The sequence below is a fragment of the Danio rerio genome, chromosome 14, assembly GCF_052040795.2.
Source record: "Danio rerio strain M-AB ecotype USA chromosome 14, GRCz13ab, whole genome shotgun sequence".
NCBI classification, from domain to species: domain Eukaryota; kingdom Metazoa; phylum Chordata; class Actinopteri; order Cypriniformes; family Danionidae; genus Danio; species Danio rerio.
The window spans coordinates 19668808-19693886 of NC_141034.1; the positions used below are offsets into that span (position 1 = coordinate 19668808).

At 36.7% G+C, this 25079-nt stretch overlaps 1 protein-coding gene and 1 long non-coding RNA gene across 8 annotated transcripts in view; one reads left to right on the forward strand and one right to left on the reverse strand.

The window, feature by feature from the left end:
* Positions 1–11099, forward strand: part of LOC141377491 (uncharacterized) — a 61329-nt gene extending 50230 nt beyond the window's left edge. For 5 of the 6 annotated variants that reach the window (XR_015507300.1, XR_015507299.1, XR_015507298.1 and 2 more), the window contains one exon: positions 9185–11099. This is a non-coding gene — a long non-coding RNA (uncharacterized LOC141377491). The remainder of the gene's footprint in view (positions 1–9184) is intronic. The other variant, XR_015507297.1, reaches the window with a different exon arrangement.
* The window catches only part of fgfrl1a (fibroblast growth factor receptor like 1a), a 119570-nt gene that overhangs the window by 27763 nt on the left and 66728 nt on the right, over positions 1–25079 (reverse strand). The window lies entirely within an intron of this gene.

Genomic DNA, 25079 nt, shown 5'->3' on the forward strand with positions numbered 1-25079 from the left:
AATTGCATATTATTTCACATATGCCAAATGGGCTGCGCTAATTGGGCAAACGAAACAGGTTCTGAAACAAACATTTCCAAATGAACAAATAACTAAATTAAAATGTTTTTTTATTATTTTCAGTTTCAAATTTGGAAGTCAATTAAAGTAAGTGATGTAAGATGAGGATAATTAAATCCTTGTCTGTTATTTCATTTTTCAGCCTCAGTAAAAAATACTACTTTTGTTTTTTTTTGGCTTAAAGTAACTCAACTTATAAAGACAACTCTTGTTGCAGTCAATTTACTGGTCACGTAGCTATTCTGAAATGTTAAAAATGATCTAAAAGCATCTGGAAAGTTGATAAAAATCATCTCTGATTCAATAACCACTCTTGGGCTTAGAATAACCATGCATTATTCCTTGTCTAGTTGTTTCTAAATCAACTTCAATAACATTATAACAGACATTACCGATATTATTTTAGAAACAATATATTAAATGGCAAGTGCGGTCTGTGCTTCAGTCTATCAGTAGTAAGCGATTCACTGTTTGCCAGGCTCAGCACGCCGCAGCAGTTGGACAGCACATTCTCCTCGTGTCTGCATTCAGCGTCTGCTTTATATCATGTTCACACTTCATTTATATGCCACGAAATATGAAAGCCAAAGAATTTCCAGCTTTCTGTCGGTATGGACGGACTGCTGATTTCCAGCTATGTGGGATGGTCACGGCACGAAGCGTAGGAGGACCGGCTACGAAAACCGTACACCTCATTCAAATCAGCGCTCATTGTTACTCCTTACAGAACAGCATGAAAGCCTCCACTGTGGCATGCTGGGAGAGATAAAGACGTCCCATCTTGAGACCAAAGCTCTGGTGTTTGTACACTAATTTAGCAAGGGAACTAAAAGCACTTAAGAAACCTTAGAATGGCAGCCACGTCGCTCTAAAACACATCCATAAAACATCCCTTTGAAATGACAGGACAAGCTGGCATCCATTCTGCACGGTGCCAGCTTGAAAGCCGCCTAATGGCTTCTCTCCATGCTGAGCTGTCAAGACAAAACACAAGTTTGTATGGAAGACGCCGAAGAGGATTCGTGGTATGTTTCCAGGGGGTTGGCACTGGATCCCGCTTGCACTGTCCACCCTCGGCGTCCCAGCTGCCTGCCTGTAACTCTAGCAAACTTCAAGGACAGGACGGAGCTTTACCGAATTAACATATCTCACATATTGATCGCGCGGCGCTCCCTTTGAAACCGACACCTCCTCCCCTGCACTTTGAACCGGCCTCTGTTCAGCCTAAATTATTTGGGAATAAAAAAAGGCTCTTAAAGGAGCAAGACGTGGGGGTGTCAGTTACTCGCCGGCTAAATTAAAATCAAGTAAACACGCTCTTGGAGCTGCATTTCACTGATAAAGCAAGCACTGTTTTACATGTTGAAATGGCGGAACATGCTTTTGGTAGTGGTATTATGTAAACGTATGCCAATATCCAATATACTGTGATAATGAACATTAACAATATTGATATCGTGGACACTTCAAAATACAATGAATAATTTAAACTGAGTGTTTTTTTTTTAAGAATATTCAGATTTTATTTGCAGTAATATTCATAATAGTGCCAAATGATTGAAAACTTGATTGGTTAACTAGCTTAATAGTTTAAATATGAACAATTTAACATGTTAATCTGGCCTACAACATGCTGAAATACTGATTTAAAAATGATCTTACTGTTTATTTGGCTAGTGTATGCTAACACAGTGCAATAAGGTTCCAATATTTGACATTAGTTAACTGAACTAAACTCATGATTAAAGGTCGTCATCTTTTGATTATTTGCAATTAATAACTAAATCAATTCTGTTGTAAACCTAATATGATAGGTATTAGTTATTGTCAGTGGTAGAGAAAGATACTTTATAAAGTGACTTACTTGAATACTGAATTACTCCCCAAAAAAGTAACTAGTTTCCTTACTTAGTTACTTTCAGGGCTTGACATTAACACCTGCCAAATGTGGGTAGATTTCAGCTGTGGTAGGTAAGACAGACGCTCCCCACTAGCCACTCAATATTTTTAAAATTGTAGTTTTCTTATAAGCAGGGTTCCACAATACGCATGGCTCAATATTAGAGCTGCACAATTAATCGTTAAAAGATCACGATCTCGATTCGACCCCCTAGACCAGGGATGGGCAAACTTGATCCTCGAGGGCTGGTGTCCCTGCAGAGTTTTGTTCCAACACTAGTCAAACACACCTGAACATGCTGATCAGTGTCTTTAAGATCACAAGAAATCTATAAGCAGGTGTGTTTGATTAGGGTTGGAGCTAAACTGTGCAGGACACCGGCCCTCCAGGACCGAGTTTGCCCACCCCTGCCATAGACGATCTTAATCCAGCATTTCTACGATTCTGTCAATCATATTTTCAAGTTCAGGAGAGAAGAAAAGGCGGCTGCACGAGTCTTTTCATTGTTTCACACACGTTGCTCAGTGACAATGAAACCTCCAAATGATGTTGAATGAGTCACATACTGTATTTAGAAGGTATAATTCACCTAAAAATTTAATTTTTGTCTTAACATGATGTTTTCGCGATCGGGAAATCACACATGACATGAGCTGCTTTCCGTGAGCTGTTATCACAGAGAGGGTGCGCGCACACACTCTACTTAATGATAGACGCGCGCGCATCTACTTTAGTGAACAGAACCCTACCTGCATATGTTGCGAGTAACAGGTAATACAGTTGCAAATAATATTCAGTTTGTGGCACAGAGTGATCGTTTGGGAGCCGCACGCAAAGTATAAACAAGCACTTAGCAGTAAAAATGAAACCGAAAGTGTGCACTTCATTTAAATGATCATATCGCATTTTAGAGTTATGATTACGACAAGCATTTGATATGTTTTTTCTTTCATAGCGAACACACAGTTGTGTATGAAAATAAATGTTTACAATGTCAGTATAACTACTCTAGACTATATATTGTTGAATATAATCTGATAATGGCAAATGTCTGATTTTACTAGTGAATAAAATTGTTTAATATGACAGATAGCAAGCATATATCTCAAACATAATAATTCAACATCAGAATTATTATAAGTAGAATAGAATTATTTATAGAAACCAGTAGACCTACACATAATATTATTATCGATGTTGTGCCATATGTTTGTTATTACCATACCTTTATTTTACATCAACAGAATCGTAAGAAAATCATGATCTTGATTTTAAGCAAAAAAATCGCGATTCTCATTTTAGCCAGAGTCGTGCAGCTCAAGTCAATATGCATGCAAATGTGATCTCAGAATGGAAAAGCAGCACGACTGACAAAAAATAAATAAATAAATAGAATAAATAATTAAGTTCGCACAAGCAATAGAAGGCAGATAAATACTGAAAGAGAGGTGATGGGATGTGCACCACTGTTTAAAAAGTGTGCGCAATCCCGTTTCCTTGCACGAAGCACCCATGCCTGGAAAAGCAACTGGTGCGTTTTAGTTCTTTGAAATTGACTGGACAAAAAGCGATGCTTGTTCATCCACAGTCCTGCTGCTTTAAAACATAAATCCTTTTGTAAGCAGTAGCAGTTGCTTTTGCTTTAAACACTCTTTAAACAGATTGTTAATGGGCCTAACATTAACCGTGTGCACGTGATCATCCTTTGATTATCATCTGCTTTCTTTCATTTGCAGTTAGTTTAGTTAATATGGTTTAATTATCACTGTTGTTACAATAACATTGCTTTAGTAGGAGATTAGCTCCTCATTTACGTGTAGTTAACTGGTGATATGAGACCTATTTTTTTAAACATCAATTGTTTTTTTTTTTTGTTTGTTTGTTTTTTTAAGGAAAGCTTTTGTTGAAAATAAGCTCATTCACAACACACACAAAAAGTGAAATGAATGAGGAATCATGTGGACAGAACACACAATTTAAATCAAGAAATTTTAGCATGTCAACATCCCAACAACAAAATTGCCAATAATGGCAAATGGCTAGTAATGCTGTTAATCTACCAGCCACAGTGGATGGTAATCAAAAAAGTTAATGTCAAGCCCTGATTACTTTATATGTTAAGTAATGCGTTACATTACTTTTAAATTAGTTTTTCATACAATTAGAATAATGTTGCCTTTTGAGAACTTCCTGATGCCGTATATACAGATTAATAAATGTTTAAAGAAACATGTTTACTACTTTTTGCATTTTTGTCTTATTAGTTTAGTAAAATCCCAGTTTATTGAGACTAGGGCTGCACGATATTGGAAAAATTAGATAATGAGATATTTTATTTTTCTGCAATAGATATTTTGATATGAATACAGTTTCACAAAATGGGTTGATAGATGTCTAATAGACCTCTAAACATAGTCGTCTTGGGTAAAACAAGACTAAATTTGGGCTGTTAGTGAAAATCATCAAATAAACCGAAATGATTGACTACACATATAACTCTGTATAATCTGTCTATTGGACGACTAGTCTAGTTTTGGGCTATTCTTAGATGTCTATTAGATTTTCACCGACAGCCCAAATTTATCCTTGTTTTAGCCAAGCTGTCTATGTTTAGATGTCTATTAAACACAAAATTGTTTGCTGGGTTGGGTCAACATTGTGGCATTGAGAATTTAATATCATCAAAAGCCTAGTTTATGCTATACAGGCCTGAGGTAAAAAAAAAAAAAAAAAAACCTTGGACACCAAGTTCTATTGTAAATGCATTTCTTCCCCGAATCCGTAAATTGAAGCCAACGTGCAAACTTCAAAACGGTGTTTCGAGAATGTAAAAATGCCAGAAATAGTATGGCTTGATGTTGTCAGTCAACACATACTTTCAGCATTAGACTGCAGCAACACCTCGTCACCTTTGAGGCTGTCAGGAGGAGTTGATAGATAAAGATACGGTGCCAAAACTGTTGAGTTTCTCCCTATCAACAACACATGTCTAGAGACTTTTTTTTTCTTTGCTCTCTCTCATTCTCAAACTGTGTTTGTAGACTTGTACTGTGAGTTCCAGAGAAATCAGACTGAGATTGAACATAATACAGAGAAGGGCTTTAGACCACATCAAAGCAGACGTTGTGAAAAAAAAAAGGTAAATGTTGGCGGCACTGGCTTTATTCCACCAACAGTAAATTTAACTACACAAGTCTCTTTTTGTTAACACGTTTAAGGAATCCTTTGAGTAAACTGTCGGTGTATTGGTTATGGACTAGAAACAGAAAGAGTGTGAAAAACTACTTTTCGTCCAAACTTAATTACGGCCATCCATCAAATGAACTGCAAGCGTCAGTTTAAGATTGCTAAAGTCAATGACCGGGTTGACTGATTTAAATAATTAAATATGACTTTTAAACTGATTTTCTAAGATGTATAAACATTTGCGTTGAGACTGATAAACCTTAATGATGTATTAAAATGAAAGGCTCAGGGATTGCTCCTTAGCATGAGGACATTTATACTGTACAACACTGTTGTCAAATAAAAACATTTAATGCGTTTTGGCTGTTTAATTACACGACAACATGGTTTTAGTGGTCTGAAAATACAATCTTCTGAAAACAGGTAATTAATTTGCTAGATAAGCATGCACTTTAATAACCTTTTAAAATAAAGTTCGTAATTTTGTTTTCACCAAATCAAATCTTTGTAGTTTACGTGTACTTATGGTATAACTATTTGCAGTATGTTGTAGTTGTAGTAAACGTTCCATTAGTTAAATTCTGCTAAGTAAGGTGCCGTTTACCCCTGACATGCACTCTACTCCAGTATCTTTGACCCAAAAAAATAGAGTGTTTTGAAAGTGCTGACCCTGTTTAAATGTAGAAATGCTGGTGTTTCAGTTTAGATGGTATTGACCTTATTCTTTGCGGATGAGTGGGCCATTTCAATTTTTCTAGCTCAAGACTTCCATTCTCATTCACTTCCATTCATTTTTAGAAGTTAAAAACAGCTCGTTATGCTGCTTGATGTTGCAAACTGATACTTTCTTACTATATTATTCTGCTTTGTCTGTATAGTCAAGAACACACTTGTAGTTTAATTATTTTCTGCCGTTTATTATCCTAGTTCTTTCTCCCATAAGTAGCTGAATCGGAAATTCTAAAAGAATCATTAAATGAGTGCACTTACGCATAAAAAATAAGGTCAATAGACTTTTGAGAATGGAGGTGTGGCTCGCGTATTGTTCCCTGATTCACCAAGCCCCATTCACGTGATCATTACACAACTGATAGACTGCAAGTACAGATGACGTAAAACATGTGCATGCCCAGTGAGCGTGGTCATTTCATATCATATCAATGGTCATATCATGCATTTAAAGCTGTACAGTGTAAACACAGACAACTTTTTTCTTTAACCGAAGTTAAAAAAGAAAAGCCAGTCTTAAAAACGAATTGTCCAGAATAAAAAAAAAAGTTGCTTTTAATCTGAAGGTAAATATTAAGGCTTAAAAAAAATGTAGTTATTACAATAAATACACAAATTATATAATATTGGGGCGACGTTGTGGCGCAGTAGGTAGTGCTGTCGCCTCACAGCAAGAAGGTCGCTGGTTTGAGCCTCAGCTGGGTCAGTTGGCATTTCTGTGTAGAGTTTGGATGTTCTCCCCGTGGGTTTCCTCCTGGTGCTTGGGTTTCCCCCACAGTCCAAAGACATGCGGTACAGGTGAATTGGGTAAACTAAATTGTCCGTAATGTATGAGTGTGAATGAGTGTGTTTAGATGTTTCCCAGAGATGGGTTGCAGCTGGAAGGGCATCCACTGCATAAGTTGGCAGTTCATTCTGCTGTGGTGACCCCAGATTAATAAAGGGACTAGGCCGAAAACACGGGCAAAGACACAAATTTTCTCAATTTTCTTAACAAGAAAAGACTCTGATTTGTTTTTGACAAATATGTGCCCGCCGTCTGCAAGCTATTTATCACTAATTTGTAATTATATTACATCAATGGGTGCTTTGCCAATGTAACATTATTTTTGGAGGCTGTTAACAGTAAAAAACTGACTTTTTGTTTTAGTTTATTTGCCATCAGCCACTTTCCTGTCTCATCACTGCATAGTCACTGGTGAAGGGTTTGGGACGGTGTGCCAGTGAACAATCAGAGCTGTCATGACGTTATTTTCCTGCAGCTCCAGGGTACGTCACATGCCATTTAGGCTCAGGTGATTGGCTTAGAAAATGCTGCCAGCAGAAATGAAAAACCAAGAGTGCCAATGAAGGACTTTCTATTATGTATTCTATGCCTTATGAAATGTATTAATCACTTTTTCTATTGCCAATATGTGAAGAGCTTATAAAGAAGCATACAAAGCAAGACTTTGGTTGCCAAACCACACTGTGATATCATATCTAACATTGCTTTCAAGAACACCTTTATAAAACAGCATCATAAGCTTCATTTAACTCCAATAAGACATAACCTCCATAAATCTCTGGTGTAAACGAGAGCAAACCCACTCTATGTGTTTTCCATGTAAAAGAACTTTTAATGTAAATGCCCGAGTACTTACAGGTCTCTGACTAATAGGATGGTCATGTACAACCATTTAACGATGGTCACCTATACACTTTGGGTCAAATACCATCTCTCCAGTTTTCTTAGTATTTATTTTGAGCTTATTTTTATCACACCAATCATGGCTGTGTCAACAGAATATTTAAAAAATAAAATTCTGTGAATGCTTACTTGAACATTTATTTGTAAAAAGCATAAAAAAAGAATTAATTTGGGTAATATGTTTTGGTGGGGGTCGAATTCAAAAAGGAGAGATTGGAGAATTGAGTGCTGACTCCAAAGTAGGAAATCGATTTTTTTTTCTTAATTCAGGAGTTAAATACAGGGGGTCAATTAGGAATTTAGTGCATTTCAGCAAACATGTTCTTTCGGGTGGTTCATTTCAATGATTTCCATTGATTCTTTGTCATGCCTCAAATTCTAACAACTGGTTAGGCTGCGTCATGCTGAAAAAAAAAAAAAACTGTATTGCCAATCATGTCCTATCATTCACTTAGTGGTTTGCTGTTACTGTTTTATTCTGTGAATTTTGCACCTAATGTCCACAACAGAAAAAGTTCTTTATGTTTATTAAATAAAAGCTACTTTTGTTGATATAGCTCTGTGATCACATTAGCTAAGTTTCCATTTAAAGATGGAAATTAAATTTATGCGCATAACTGGAATATTGCATTTAAGACATGCAAATAATGCAGTGTTTCCATCTAACGAGTCAAAGAAAACAAAATCGTCACTTTCTATATAACTAGCGCCAAATATCAACAGTAAATGAAACAGAATTTGCTGTGGTAGGAGAAGCTGCATGATTTTTTTCCTCGTTAAATTAATGATGCCTCAGAAAGCAGTATGCCGAAACGCAGTGAACGCAATTCTGGAGGTAATTAAAAATATAATAACACTAATACTTGTGTTTTAGAATGACCAAAACAACATTTCAGATGTTTTACAGTGTGCTCAGATTGCTGGTTTGTCCATTCGAACTCATTTTATTACACATGATAACCTATAATAATATCACATGACTTTTTTTTTTTCGCATATTGGAATTTTTCCTACTCCGTTATGCGGTGCATATATTTTTTATGCGCATTTTTAAAATGTGTATACATCTTGCCATTTTCATCAACCATTTTTTTATACGCAAATCCAAAATGAAAACGTAGCTACTAAGATAACTAACCTATTCCAGCAATCCTTTTTCCATTAATAAACAACAACAAAGAATAGGAATCCTCTCCAAAAATGTAGCAATCAAACAACCCAAGAATACGTAGCAGCATGAGGTTAAAGTAATTTATAGAAAAATGATAGCATTTTTATTTAATTCCATTTCACGAAAGTGCAAATAATACAGTTGAAACAAGTCCTTTAAAGGAAAGGCAACTCAAAGAAACAAAACACTTTAAAACGTAATCAAGTTCTACTTCATGATCAAAGTGAAAGCGTCCTTACGATATTTCTAAAGGCACAAACATACAACCAGCAAGACAATACTAAAAAAGGGCAGCACCGTCCAATGGAAGAGTGGAACAAACACGACAAAAGATTGCAAAGACTTCAAAGAGACTCGTCTGCAGATGCTGTGTCCTCTCCTCAAACACATCTAAACTAATTGGTGAATCTATTCTCTGACCTCACTCTACTTGTTTCATTTCATCCAGGTTGCGCGACTATGAAGGCGAGGCCCGGCATTCAGCGGTCGGACTCACAAAAGCCTGCAGGCAAGCGGATAAAGGCTATGTCTAATGAGAGAGGATTCTTCCACTACACTAGCTACCAACCACAGAGGAAAGAAAAAGCTATTATGGATCTTTAAAAGAGTGGAAACTCTGGATAGGTGTGCAGACACAGGGCTCAAAAGGAGTGAGGCACCTCCCTCTGTGACAGACCTTTGGTTCCTTCTCTGGGAACAATAGAAGAACAAGCTTAATCCTTGCCAGCTCATAATGAGCTATAAGCTTTCCTTTCACAGCAAAAATGTCCTTCCTTGCTTTGGTGCTAATCAGGGACAAATGCCCTGGTCCTTTTCAGATCTCGCAAACTTCATTCCTTTGCAGCCGCTCTCTTCTCTTGTCCTGCGTTTTTCAAGTGTCCTAGGTTGAAGATGAGATGGTGTTGAGATCCGTGAGAACGTTTTGGGTCAACGTATAGAAGCTTTGCGTTCAAGAGTCTGCATTCGCAACTCATCTTTCCAGTTGCAGAAAAACCAAGAGTTTGCTGCTTCCTGCAGTTGGGACAATGAAGCAGGAACATGAGGTTGGAGTTATTCATCAATGTGAAAACAGCCAGGCTTTTTTGGTTGTAGTGCTTGGAGGATTCAGCAGTTAAATGCCTCTGCAGGCTGCAGCCGAGCAGAAAAACAGCCTAGGAAAAACAACAAAGAGCTCAAACCCCATTCACACCGTGAAAGGACGAGCATCAAGACCGCCGATGAGGCATGTAGCACACACAGGCTTTCTTCTTTCCCTGCACCGCACAAGAAGCGAGAGAGGTGTACGAGGAACCTATTAAAGCAAAATGACACGTAATCGGCTTATGGAGCCAGGCAAAATGAAGAGTTCTGAGGCCCAAACCTCGCATTACAGTTCAGCTCCCAGTGGTGCTTCCAGATAACTCCAGGGGGCTACAGAAAACATTCATTTCAGTGATGAAGGATCTACAAACTGCTACAAATTAATACGCCATCTAACTATGGGGAAGTTTTATGCCAAACAGCATGACAAGACACACAAAACAACCCAAAACAGACATTTAGGCCATGTCTACACTAATCTGGAGTCTTTTCTCCTAAAATGCTTTCCGTCTGTACTACCTTTTTCAAGCATTTTTAAAAAGTTGCTTAACCACGTTTAAATGACTTGCACATGAGTAAAACACAACGTGCCCTGACCTGTTTGCACAGTCCAAACAACATGAAAACTGGGTTTTTACATTGGTTTTGTGTTTTATTTATTTCAAACAGAAAAAAAAATCATACACAAAACAATTCTTTAAACAAAATACATTTCATTGTGGTCAAAATGAAGCGGGAAAAGCACAAGCTTATTATTTTGCCCATCCCATTACCACACATATCATTTATTAACTCAACTTACTTTATTTCTATAGCACTTTCACAAACCACAATGATTACCAAAGTGCTGTACATAAAACACATAAAACGCATGCAAATACACACAAAACCAAAATACTTAAAATCGCATCACATGATTAAAGCTAAAGAAAATAAGTGTTTTCAGTGACCTCTGAAAAGACTCAAAAGTTTGAGCTGTTCTTAAAGAGAGTGGAAGATCGTTCCAAAGTCTTGGAGCTGCTACTGAGAAAGCTCTATCACCTCGACACCTCTCTCTTCTTTTTACATGATGGTTTACATAAGACATTTTATCATTTTGGCATCTTTGACATATTTTATGTTTGATAAGTCAACCTAAGACCATATCGTCACCTTGAAGTTCTAAGGTTCTATCTGTGTTCTGATTGATTTTGAGATATTGAGCTCCAAAGTTTTTGCATTCCATAGCAAACCGTATGTGTTACATTTGTTTTTTAAATAAAAAGTCTTAAAATGTAAACAACTTATATAAAAAAAAAACATCCCATAATGTAAATAAGTTGTCATTTAATAACTCAATTTTGACAAATATCTCAGATAGAACCTTATAATTCTAAGGTGACGATATATACTTGCAAAATAAAAGGTTTTGTAAGACAAAAAAATAATGTTTTGAGCAAAAAATAAATATATGCAAACCTCCAAAAATCGCAAAGCAAAAATTCATTTTTAAGAAAAAAAATAAATAAAATTTGCTAACAATAATAAAGAACTGCAAAGAGAATATTAAGTTTTGAGGAATAAAAACCATTAAAAAAGTTTAAAACTGAAGTGCTTTGCAGTGTACATTAAAGCCGGTGTAAGTTTCTAACGGTATGATAAATTTGGATAAAAATATCACAGTTTCACGGTATCACGGTATTGTGACTACTGCTTTAAAATAAGTTCTTTTTAAATATCTGGGTAAAAAAAACAAAAAAACCTTTTCCCGCATTGAACACAATTTATTTATTTTAAAAAACATTTACAATATTTCAGAACAGTAAACGTGTCAGGCTAAATAGTTCAAACAAGTCCATGACTTCTCACTCCATTAGTTTCAAAAACACAGATTTTTTTAGAACACATAAAAAAATATATTAAAAAACAGAAATAAATACTTACATTTGAATTGATGACGGTATAACAAAATTTTTTTGTGGTATTAAAACCTTGACTTTTCCAAACTGTGGTAAACCTTGAAACCGGTTATCATTAAATTTTTTTTTTTTTTTGTACAGATGTATGTATTTTTGTACAGTTGGGCATTTACTAAATATCTTCACGGTACATGATGTTCACTTATTATTCTAGTGATTTTTGGCATAAAAGAAAATTTGATCATTTTTACCCATAAATTGTTTATGTGATCCAGGAAGATATTTACATTTATGCCAGTGTTATTTTAATATAATTTGTATTTTAAATTTTCATATTATTCATCATCTTTAGTTTATTTTTCCTTTGCATTTTTGTCTTTCTGCATGTGCCACGTGTAACCATGAACAAGCATGCCTGCAATCGGACAGGGCTTATGCAACCAACAGAGTATCATACAGTACCAGATAGTCATACTTTCAACAAATGATGTCATGATTTTTTATTACTGGATCATAGAAGCACCTCTGTTTATTACTGAAAGCTTTAAGCACAATATATATTCAGCACATTTTTAAACGCTGTCAAAATGTAGCAAAACTCAGAGGACTCATCCTGATTTATTCTTCAGTGAAGGTTCCTCTTCATCAGAGATTAATCTTCTATGACTCCTCAGAGTCCAGCATCTCTCTGTATCCTCGTATATCTGCATGCAGTCTCACGAATCCTTAGATGGGAAGGAACCTCCTCTTTCTGCTGTCTGTCTTTCACAGAAAGTGAAGTGATGCAGAACGCCGGTGCAGGCTGCACTGAGGCCCTGTTAGACTTGGACCTTCAGAAACAAGGGGGAGTGAAACGTAATCCCCGGCCTCGTGCATTCAAGCGCCTGCCTGCTTCAAAGTTTTGTTTGTGTTTTTCTCCTTTCCGCCTCTTTGAATCTCTCCCTCCGCCAAAGTCTTTGAAACTCAAGCTCACCCCCACCTGTAACGGGACAGGCGCTATGTTTCCGTAATCGCGTGTTTAAAATGGCATCTTCATTTCCTGAGCCTTATTTCCGGAGAATTCACTCACAAACAATGAGAAAGAGGAGGATCCGCTTGACTTGCGTTGTTGCTTCGACTATAAAGTGGGTTAAGGGTGCGTTGCTGAATTTATCTTCACTTGGCTTGAATGAGAAATGTTGACGCAAGGACAATTATTGTGGATAAGAATGTAGCAGTGTTTTGTATGAAGCATAAAAGATAATCTCTTCCTTTGATTTTTTTTTCTTGAGGGGGGTGGATAGTTTGAAAGGTCACCAAAGTTTGGTTATGATAAACACGTCCCATAAACTGCGATCAAAGAAAGAAATGTTTTGTATCACGTTGTAACAATCCAGACTCGTAACTCAATCGGTATCTTCGTTGTAAATTCATAGACTTGAGATTTGAAAGGCAGCCAGATTTCTCTTTCCTCTAATGTTTTCATAAGCCACTATTTCTCATTCTCTCTCTCCTTTGAACCATGACTGCCATTACAACAAAGCCTGTTTTTCATCTTGAAGAAACCGTGATGGGCAAAACCAGGCAGACGTATAAGGGAATGTGTGGCTCTTCTGAGGGCCTGATCCATCTTTTCTCTCTGTCATGTTAACAGATCGTAGTTTGTGAAAGGCAGAGAACACATGACCGCTGAAGTTTAGCAAGTACAAATCTATAGCCCCTTTCACACATACTGTACAGACCTTTCTGTAAAAATCTACTCCAGCCAATCAGAAAATTCAGACGCATTCACATCCGCGCTGTTTATGAAAATAAAAGCCTTTGAATAATTGTCTAGACACATTTAGCTGCTAGATGTTAGTCAGATAGGCCACATTTTCACTGCACTGTTCAAGTGACTCAGTTCCAATTTGTTTCTCTCATGTGGCACAGATCGGATATAACCCATGTACGTGTAAGCAGGAAAAAATCACAATTCAGATTTACTCAAATCAGATTCAGGCCTTGTTCATATGTGGAAATTTATCCGATATGAATCGGATCCTTGTCCTAGTGTCTGCAGTGTAAGCAGGCAGATGGGATTTTCACCTGTCAATGAGAGTCGTGCGTCATTAAAAACCAATGGTGTCAAGTCTGACACTTTCATTTCAGAACAGACTTCAGCAGAGTCCCAAACCTTAAATCTCATACACGAGGACTTAAACAGCTTTTATATTGTCATGTAGCACAGGTATTTAAGCATGTTAACGAGAGCGAAATGTCCGCCACGTAGACTAACCAATAAACTAATATAAAACTAGTTCATACATCACATGCATAAATCACACGACGGACATTTCATTAAGAGTCCTAAAGGTTTAAAAAAAGACTATAAAGCAAAAGAGGATGGACAAACGAGAACCTTTCTGTCACAAACTATGGTAAAACAGCTTGTCAAAAGCTGCGAACAGATTACATTCAGGAATAGAGAAAAGAGCACTCTTTAATTATCAGCTGTCAGTCAGCGCTCTTTTTTTTTTTTTCCTGGTCATTACGCCTTTGCCGTGTGCTGTGTAAATGCAGACGATCGGATATGAGTCACCTTTAAAAGATGATGTAAGCAGGTCATCAAAAAAAATCGGATCCAGTCACAAAATCGGAATTGACTATCAAGATCTGCAGTGTAAATGCAGCCATAATGTTTCTATGTTGCTTCTTAAAGCCAAATGTGTAAAAAATGATCGATAAAATGCTCATGATAAACTGCTGTTTGTCAGTTGCTTGACGCCTGTGTACGCAAATAAGTGCTCCAGGGAGCGCTAGCACACACATATTATGTACATCTCGACATTCACAAGTATTCCTCTATGCTTTCATTAAAGTTGTTCACAATACTTATTCATCCACAGAATTTGTAATGTAGTCAAACGTGTAAACGCTTAGCTGCGGTTAGCGCTTCTGCTTCTGGGACAAAGCAGCTGCATGAATGCTAAAGCTTTAAATTAAAGTAAAACCATCAACAAATGGCCGACCCCTTCTATGTTTACAAATACAAGCACAGCCGTTTAGAGCTTAATTTTGGTTAATGATGTCAGAATTTACCGGTATTTTAGAATTAATGTGTAACTATGTCTGGAAAAATTCTGGAATGTTCTTGCCTGTGTAAACAGTGCTTTTTTTAATTCACAGATAAAATCGTTCGGAAAATTTTCCTGATTTTTACTGGTACCACTGTGTGAAAAAGGCCTAAACTATGTGACACTGGACCACAGAAGCAGTCCTGGAGGCCAATCACACTAAACACTTTTCGCGTCTGAAAACTAGACACTTTTTAGATTTTACAAAAGAGCAGTGCATGCTGCTTTTTATGTTGCTAGGCAACTACTGTATGAATGATCTTGGTACTGGAGCTCATGATGTCAGGCTCTTTTTCTGCACAGAGTTGACTTTTTGTAATATCTGAAGGTGAACATAGCACTCTATCAGAAATATGATAGAGGCACAACAGGCGGTTAGAATGTGAGTAGCTTGGTGTACAAAAGCAGCAGGCAAAAACACTTGCTGCCAGCAGAAAACCATTACAAAAATTGACTCTCAACAAAAAATATGGCTTCAGTGTTATTGACGCCTTAGAGTTTAGCCAAAATTCATTAAAATTATAATTGATATTTTTGACAATTTAGAATAGAAGATTATTTTTTATGTCCTAATCTAATTTCAAACTCATATTTTGATTAGTAACATGGAGTCCTAAGCACTTTAATTTGACAACTTTACAGGCGATTTTCTCAGTATTTATTTTTTTAAACACTAAGAAGTTGTATCTCAGTCAAATATTGTCATAACCATAACATAACAGTTAATGAAATCAATAATAACAAAGTAAAGATCAATGAGAAGTGTATTTATTCATCTTTTATGTGGCATATAAATATCAATTTCAAAATATTTACAGTTATGACAAATTTTGTGGCCCAGGATAACACATACTCCTGAACAGGGATTTCTTAATAGGCTTTTTGTGTTTTGATAAAAGTTATTGAATTATATAATGCAAAATGTAATGTGACAACATATCATGAGCTTTACCTTGAGCTTTTAAGTGCTGTATCAACGTTCACATACTAAAATGTTCTCCTTGCACTACCACCACCACCACCACTAATACTACTACTAATTATTATTATTGTTGTGGATTTTCAATTTGATTATGTTCGTAAAACACTATCGCACCTGAAAACGGAACTAATATTCAGCTGTACTATAATATGTCAAGGCAGAGGAATTCAGCTGGCAAAAAAAAGAAAAAAAGTTTGGGAATCTCTGGTCTAGAAGGCACATGAAAAGAAGCAGGAGCACTCCATCTTTCCATTCATCTCTCCACTTTCTCCTTTGATTACAGTCGTTCCTCCGTGAAATAGCAGCTATATACCGTAACGGCATGCTTCTGGAAGTAAAACTTCCACTAAGTGTCTCCATAGGGAAATCGATTTTTACCGATAACATTTTAACCCCAGAACAAGCATGAGTTTTGACAACGTAAAGTGATTGTGCGTGCTTCTGTAGAAGCCAGTGGACTGGTATGACATAATAATTCATTATAAAAATATAGAATTATTTGAGTATTATTTAAGATGCATTAATATTCGTTAGAGGAGGGGGAGCATTCAAGCAAAACAAATACACATTAACAAGTCTTAAAAAGCAGACCGGTTTCTTGTCCATTTCGTCTCAGTCTCCCAGCAATCCACTGCCCATAATTCATGCCTAACATTCTTCATTTAAAATGATGGATGTTCATTCTCTGATATCATTTTACAAAGATCAGGAAGCATTTCTGTAAAAAAAATATAGTCAAACAAGTATATCCAATTTTTCAGAGTAACTGAGACTTGAGATATTACTGAAGTGTCACAGAATCCTAATCTGAGAAATAGCTGCTGCTGAGAAGTAGAACACAGATACATTCTTTGAGATTTTCTCTTTCAATATCTATTAGGTTCTATGAAAGATGCTATCAGGTCTGTCATCTTAAATTTATCCTCAAGTTTGCTGTGCAATCTGAAATTTACGTCATGATTCATGCTAAATATGGAAAACACAGATTATGGTGCAAACAATCCCATCACATAACTTCACTAATGGACCATATACTGTAGCTTAGAATGTAGACTTCTTTTTTGTACTATGATAGATTTTTTTATCCAAAAAATAAAAAATAAATGATAATAATAGATAGATAAATTATGAAGAGTTTAGATGCAAAAGCCATCTGAAATGTTCTTCTAAAATAAGCCTTTTTCTCAGGCTCTTTTAATTTCACAGTTATGGTAAAGGATAAGTTCTTTCCATTGCATTTAAAGTAAACAATCTGAACATAATCATTTGTTAAATAGACATTTGTGATTTAGCAAATATGATATCTAGTGGGCGATAAATTAAATTAATGCTTTAAAAAAATAAATAATTTTACCAAGGGATTTTTTTCCTTCAAATATGCCAAAATATCAGGAACAATCAATTGTTCATTCATTCAACATCACCTCTCGACTTTGCAGAGATGCAGGTATATAATGTTACACGTACACACCATCAGAAACACAGAGAAATCTTCTGTGCTGATAACAATACACCTGCAAAACAAATGCCAGCACTGCTGTCTTGTTGATCTATACAATATGTTTGTTTGTTTTTGCCGTTTTGCATAACTCATGGTTTAGACAACAGAACGCTTTGAGGTTGGAAATCTAAGATCTTCATATCAGACCATCAACGGAATGAAAACTAAACCAACAGACAAAACAAGAAACAATCAGAACTTGCTGCCATTGATTATAAACATTAGCAAACATGCATAAAGGCTACATGTTTTTCCTTTTTTTTTTTTAAAGAAAACGATTTTGTTCATTAAATGTAAAAAAAAAAAGTTAAATTGTTAAAAAAAAAATTATTTTAAATAATTGCTTGTTTGTATTGTATGTAGTTTAAAATTAAATTATTACTCCAGTCATTATTGCTTTTATTTTAATAATAATAATAATAAGTAATTTCTAAAGGATCATGTGACTCTAAAGACTGGAGTAATGAAGCTGAAATTCATTATCATCATCATCATCATCATCAAAAAAAATACTGGAATAAATTATTGAACTACTTTTTGAACAGTTATTTTAGTGCAATAACATTTCACAATTTTGCCATTTGTTCTGTATTTTAACAGAAATGAATGCAGCCTTGGTGAGCAGGAGAAGCTTATTTTAAAATATTTTTAAAAATCCTACTGACCCCAAACTTTTGACCGGTAGTGTATATTTAATTTTTAATGCATATGTGAGTATATATGAAGTCAAATGCGTGTCCTTCCTGAATGAATGTATGTTTAGGGTAAAATTTGGGGTGTGACGAGACATCAGAAATATTTTGCTACATACTAAACTAGGTGTGAGGTGTTTTATAAGAGATACCTGGAAAAACATGCAGATCGGTAGAGCTTGAGGACCAGCTCTAGTTTAGAAATGCTAGTTTAGAAAAGGGGTTCCTAAATTTTTCAGCCTGTGACCCCCAAAAAAACAATGCCAGTGACTCACAAGCCCTGTCTGAGGTGGTTATAAATATAAAATCCTCACACACAACAGCACACACATACCATAAGGTCCAAGTCTATTCATCATTTAATTTTGGAGACCGCCACTCGGAGACCATCCTCCATGTTCAGTTGTGGCCTATATTTATTTTTAATGTACGTAAGTGCCGTACATGTATACCTGCTTGTTTCATGCCAGTAATATGGTTTGCTCTTTATAATGCAGTGAGGTATTGTGTGTGTGTGTGCGTGTGTGCGTGTGTGTGTGTGTGTGTGTGTGTGTGTGTGTGTGTGTGTGTGTGTGTGTGTGTGTGTGTGTGTGTGTGCTTACATTGACGAGCCACAGCACAGAGTACATTATAACAGCTGACAGGTTGGGAACACTGACGCTATATTTCAGCATCTGATCTGACAGCAGACACTGAATCAGGAGAACGTTTTTCTCTCGCACTTTAACCGCATCTGACAGAAGCGTAACAGCTTTAACCCACGTCTTTCTTTCTAAATTAAAGTTTTGCATCAAAAAACACCCCGTAAGCTGCTGAAGTTTAAGCTACAAGAACTGTTTCTATGACAACAACTCTCGGATGAGTTTTGAAGAACGAATCAATCCTGGGTCGTGTCAAATTGTCAATAACCGAATTCAGCTAATACAGTAATCTACACACGAAGAACGGACCCCTAGAGGGCCGGTGTCCTGCACAGTTTAGCTCCAGCTTCCTTTAACAAACCTGCCTGGAAGTTTCTAGTACATCTGGAAAGAGCTTGATTAGCTGGTTCATTTGTATCTAATTGGGGTTGAAACTAAACTTTGCAGGACATCAGCCCTTCAGGACCATGTTTGGACCCCTGGCATAAACAAAATATACAATAAACAACCCTCTCTTATAGACACTTCATGAGAAAAACGCAGTGAAACATGCCAAGAGGAACATATTTCAGGTTTTTGCAGAAACATAGCCAGAACCGATTGTTATTGAGCATGGGTTATCAAAACAATTCAAAGAGTACATACTGTAGATCATATGTGTAAAAATTCTGCTTGCCTATCCTAATGTATGCTTGAAAAACCCCCAATGTATACTTTGACCTTAAAAAGTAGAGCGCTGACAAGACTAAGCAAAGACGTAAGTGTTACTCAGACTTTTTTTCTGTATGTACAATTTCAGAAAGAGGACTGGAGCTTCAAAACACCCTATGCTAGTTTGAGCGTGATCGGGCCTCTTGAAGACCGGAGGGAAACCCTGCATACAGATCGGTTGATATCTCAAGCTCCAGTTTTCCTGCCCCGCGATCATTACCAGATGTTGGCTGAACGGCAGCTTCTAGGGCCCGAGCGAACTGCACAAATCGCTATAAATCACCAGACACTTCCCAGCAGCTTCCTACATGTCTCAATTCCACAATCATGTCTGCACTGTCATCACAAATGGACGGTAAATCTAATCTGCGTCATTTTGTTTTACTTGCGATAGTCAAGTTTATGCAGGTGAGGGCCAACAAACACAACAAGCGGGAACAGAAAACTGAAACAAAACTGAAAATCTGCTCTTTCCATCTGTATTTTTTCCCGTCTCATTTTTTGCTTGGCTTCCGCTGGACGCTCTGAAAGCCGCCTTTCTTCTCATTATCTCTGCCAATGACGCATCTGGTGCAATGATACAAAAACTTTCATAAATTTAAAAAAAAAAGAGGAGATGGTAGTGAATGAGTAAGCGTAGGTATCCAGGGAGTAAAAAGAAACACAGCAAGCCCTGCGCATTGGGAACATGCTTGGAGTCTGTAAGAAGAGAGAGCTGTTTAAAGCCAGAGCGGCCTATGATAGATGGACGCTAATGTCTTTCCCATCTGGTTTGAGGAAGGGCAAAACCACTAATGAGTCCTATCAACACAGGTCTCCTGTCCTCACAGGGTCATTTGATCACAGAGACGCACAGGACAAAAACAGACTACACATGCTGTTCAACCAGGATCACTGATGACTGGACCTGATGTTGGATAACAGGGCTGAGATCACGATAACGGTTAGATGGTTGGACAACCAGCACAATGCTCTTTGTAATTGCATTATACACTACGTGACAAAACTATTGTCGCCTATCGGAGTTTTAGGAACAACAAATAACTTGACTTCTAGTTCATTTGGTATCAAAGTGGCTTATATAAAAGGCAAAGGCCTCTAGATTAGGCTTATTTTAGCTAAATAAAACATGATCATGCCTAGACTTTTTAATGATTTAATTAGGACAGTAAGGTCTGACTTAACAGAAATAATGTACAGTAGAAAATACAAAGTCAAAAGAATTAATGTTGTGTATGACTTCGTAAGACTGCATCCAAACATCTCTGCAATGACTCAAACAATGTAATAATGAAGTCATCTGGAATGTTCAAGAAAGTGTTCTTGCAGGATGCACATAGTTCATTAAGATTCTTTGCATTCATCTTCAATGCCTCCTCCTACATCTTACGCCAGACATGCTCAAAAATGTTAATGTCTGGTGACTGGGCTGGCCAATCCTGGAGCACCTTGAACTTCTTTGCTTTCAGGAACTTCGATGTGGAGGCTGAAGTTTGAGAATGAAGAATTTGCACCTTCCTCTGGCTTACAATGTAATGGGCAGCACAAATGTCTCGATACCTCAGGCTGTTGCCATCCACAGATCTCTCGCACGCTCCCATACTGAACGTAACCCCAAACCATGATTTTTTCTTCAACAAACTTGACTGATTTCTGTGAGAATTTTGGGTTAATGCGTGTTTTAATAGGTCTTCTGCAGTATTTGTGATGATTGGGATGCAGTTCAACATATGATTCATCGGAAAAATCTACCTTCTGCCACTTCTCCAAATGATCAACTAGAAGTCAAGTTATTGTTTGTAGCTTTAACTGGGATCGACAACAATACTTTTGTTAGGTAGTGTTAACTCCCCATATGAAATATAATTTAAATATAATTTATTCAACTATAGTGCTCTGAATATTCCTAAATGTGTACTGCAAATATTTAATTATACATTTGTTATTAAAATTACAAAGCACAAGAGTTCTGAGCATTTCTACTTTGAATGACCAAAGCGATCTTATTGTCTCCATCCACTACCTTTTCCAGTGCCTTTGAATATGTGTGTTTCTGTTGCCTAGCAACTTTCTCCTAACAAAAACATAACTTAACTTCAGACATGCCTTTCAAAACAACATTTTCTCTGTGCTCTCCCAGTTGGCAAACAAAATAATGTGCTCACTTTCTGGGCAGTCTATTAACTTGTAAACAGTTATAGGCCATATATGGTCACCTTGCAACTATAAGGTTCTATCTTCATTCGGAATGATTTTAAAATATCGAGCTTCAACATTTTTGCAATCTATAGCAAACAGTATGTGTGCAATATTTTTATTTTTATTTTTATAAAAAGTCTTAAAATGTAAACAACTTATAAAAAAACATCCCATAATGTAAATAAGTTTTCATTAAATAAGAATATGTCAATAACTCAATTTTGACAAAAATCTCAGACAGAACCTTAGAATTTTAAGGTGACGATGTTATGAGAATTTAATTTTTTAAGGTAATGACTTCATAAAATATGGTAAATTCTAAAATTTCAGAAGAAGTTTTGAATGCAAATGTGTCAAAAATAAATTTGCCACAGTCTTATACAAAAAGCTATTCTAGTAGTTAAACAAATTTGGACGTTCCAGTGTTAATCACCTCAAAAATAAACATTTTTATTCACATAACAAATGCAAGTATACGGTATATAGCTATTGTGCATGTATAAATACATGTGTGCATACAGAAAATGTTTTATATAAAGTTTTAAAATATATATGTATACTTTACAGATCATATCCAAAACTGTTTGCTGATGCTTCATCTACAAAGTGTGGATTTAATTCACATTACACATAACAGTGTAAAGGAAACGCATAAAACACACATGGAAAGTCCTCACTTCCTTGCAGGTACTGTTTACCAACAAGATGACAGTGCCAAATACTGACCTGGCATACGCAATACAGCCATGTTTGGCCATTTCCCGGATCATTTTAAAAACGCTGTCATATAAACATTAATTTTTTTTTAAATGCAAGGGAAAATCTTTCGGTTTTGGCTACGCCATTGTCATATAAACAGTCAAAGGTCTATTGTTTACACACACTTAAAGCTGTTAACCTACACCATAAGTTGAACTCTGATTGTTTTGGATTTGATGCTAAGCAGGAAATGCTTACAGAACATTGGAGAACCTGAATGTAGATCTGTCCAACATGCCAGAGGAGTATTTACATAGTTATACGCTTTAGATCCATTAATCAACAGAACAGGATCTGGAAGTGGAGGATGAATTAGTGGTTTCGGAAATATTGTTGCTGTCCTAAAACCCAAGGTTTTAAGAAGGGGGGAAAAAAGGAGTCGTGGAAAAGCAAACCAAGCGAACAAAGAAATGTCAGATCAAGAAAGTATTGGGAATGTTCTCTTTTTCTTCTTGCAGCTATGAACAATTCTGGCTTCTGTGCAGAAATGTGCTTTGGTGCCATGAAATATAAGATGGAAAGAAAAACTGTAAAAAATTTATATAAAAGAAACATGGTTAGTGATAAAGAAGTTGGCGAGGTAAAAAGGCAGCTGTAATAATAAAAAAAGTGTCAGTATTCATTGCAAATATATAATAATAGAAAAACAAAAGTTCAGATGGCCTGAACTAATTACTGAAACCACATCTTGAGAAATGATCAGATCCACACATTTGTCACTCCGCAGATGGAAACATGGATGTGTTTTACAGTGGATGGCTTTATTTTACCATATGGAATGCCATATAAAAAGCATAACGTGGATGTTATGACATTTTATAAAAGAATTCCTCAACAGGAATAACATTTAAAAGCCAAAGCAAATCATGTAGCAGGTCTGACATCTACGGTTAAATATAAAAAGCTTTACAACATTACCAGCCTCGAGATGTTGACGTTGGAATATCAAAAAGAAGTTTCGAATTTGAATTATAATTCATTATTCACACGTCATAAAAGAAATCGGCGCTTTCCAAGCACAACAAAAACAACACAACACCTATGAAGCGACACCTCGGCCTTCGCTGGCACAGCTTCAGTTACGTTGGAGGTGGGATGTGCCAGCAGAAGGATTAAGCAACAAGTCTGAGTTCAAGGGCCCTGACTAAACAGCATGGCAGGAGACGGTTGCGGTGCATCAAAGCCGTCCTGGCACATCTTGGGCGTCCCAGCACAGTGGGTGCAGCTGCTCAACTGAGGTCATCTTGGCAGCTGCCTCTGCTGCCCCCCTTCATGCCCGCCTAAAGTTCAGGGTTTCGCTTATTGCCTTCAGCTGCATAAAAAACCCTTCTCATTCATGCCTAATTATGAGGAGAGACTTTTTATGCACGCTTGTTTTCTTATTCTCAAATTGCCTGCTTTGAGTCTCCTCGCGTGTCTCTCGCTGTTTACTCGCTTTTTTGAAACAGAGTTGGAAGGGAATGAGTGGATTTTATGTGTTATATTAATTTTGCACTGATTTTCTTTGAAGAGTCTACAATTTTTATTCATATTTTAGGGATTTATTGTGTTACAAATCTTGCAGGGACAGGGAGAGTGAGGGCCAACTTGCACTAGTGCAAACCATCTTATGATGTTGAAAAAGACTGCCAGAAGACATGATGTGGGTCCCAAATTGCATATTAAAGCACTATTCTGTAGCATTTTGTGGTATAAATAGTGTAAATGGCACAGAACAGTGCATACTGCAAGTATGCAATTTAGGACACACATCATGTCTGTTTGTTATGTGTTAATTGAATGTAAGCATGGGGCAAAACACATCTGATAGGTAACGTTATATTAGACCCATGCATTAGGTGTAAATGTGGTCAACTCTTTTGCTGTACACTCACTGGCCACTTTATTAGGTACATTAACGCAAGTTTCTAATCAGCCAATTACATGACAGCAACTCAATGCATTTAGGCATGCTGCAGTTCAAACCGAGCACCAGAATGGAGAAGAAAGGTAATTTAAGTGACTTTAAACATGGCGTGGTTGTTGGTGCCAGACAGACTGGACTAAGTGTTTCAGAAACTGCTGATCTAATGGGATTGTCACGCACAACCATTTCCAGGGTTTACAGAGAATGGCCTGAAAAAAGAAAATATCCAGTAAACAGCAGTTCTGTGGGCACAAATACCTTGTTGATGCTAGAGGTCAGAGGAGAATGGATAGACTGGTTTGAGCTGGTAGAAGGGTAACAGTAACTCAAATATCCACTCGTTACAACCAAGGTATGCAGAAGAGCATCTCTGATTGTAAAACATGTTGAACCTTGAGGCAGATGGGCTACAGCAGCAGAAGACCACACTGGGTACCACTCCTGTCAGCTAAGAACAGGAAACTGAGGCTACAATCACATTGGCTCACCGAAATTGGACAATAGAAGATTGGAAAAACGTTGCCTGGTCTGATGAGTCTCGATTTCTGCTGCAACATTCAAATGTTAGGGTCCGAATTTGGCATCAATGGGGGTCCAACCTGGTACTAGTAACCCTGTACTAGAAACTAGTAAATTAGATGTACCTAATAAAGTGACTGGTAAGTGTATGCGTCTTTAATAATACACAATTATTCAAAGAATTAAAATCTTAATAGTGGTAAAAATTTTTACAGAGATAGTAACTTCTGTTCAGGTATTTCTGGAGATTTAAAAAGACTGAAAATGTGTACTTTTTGCATATTCAGTTCCACCATTTAGGATTCAAACATCAACACTAGCAATAATTGCACCGTTATGGAGACCAGTGGTTCTCAAATT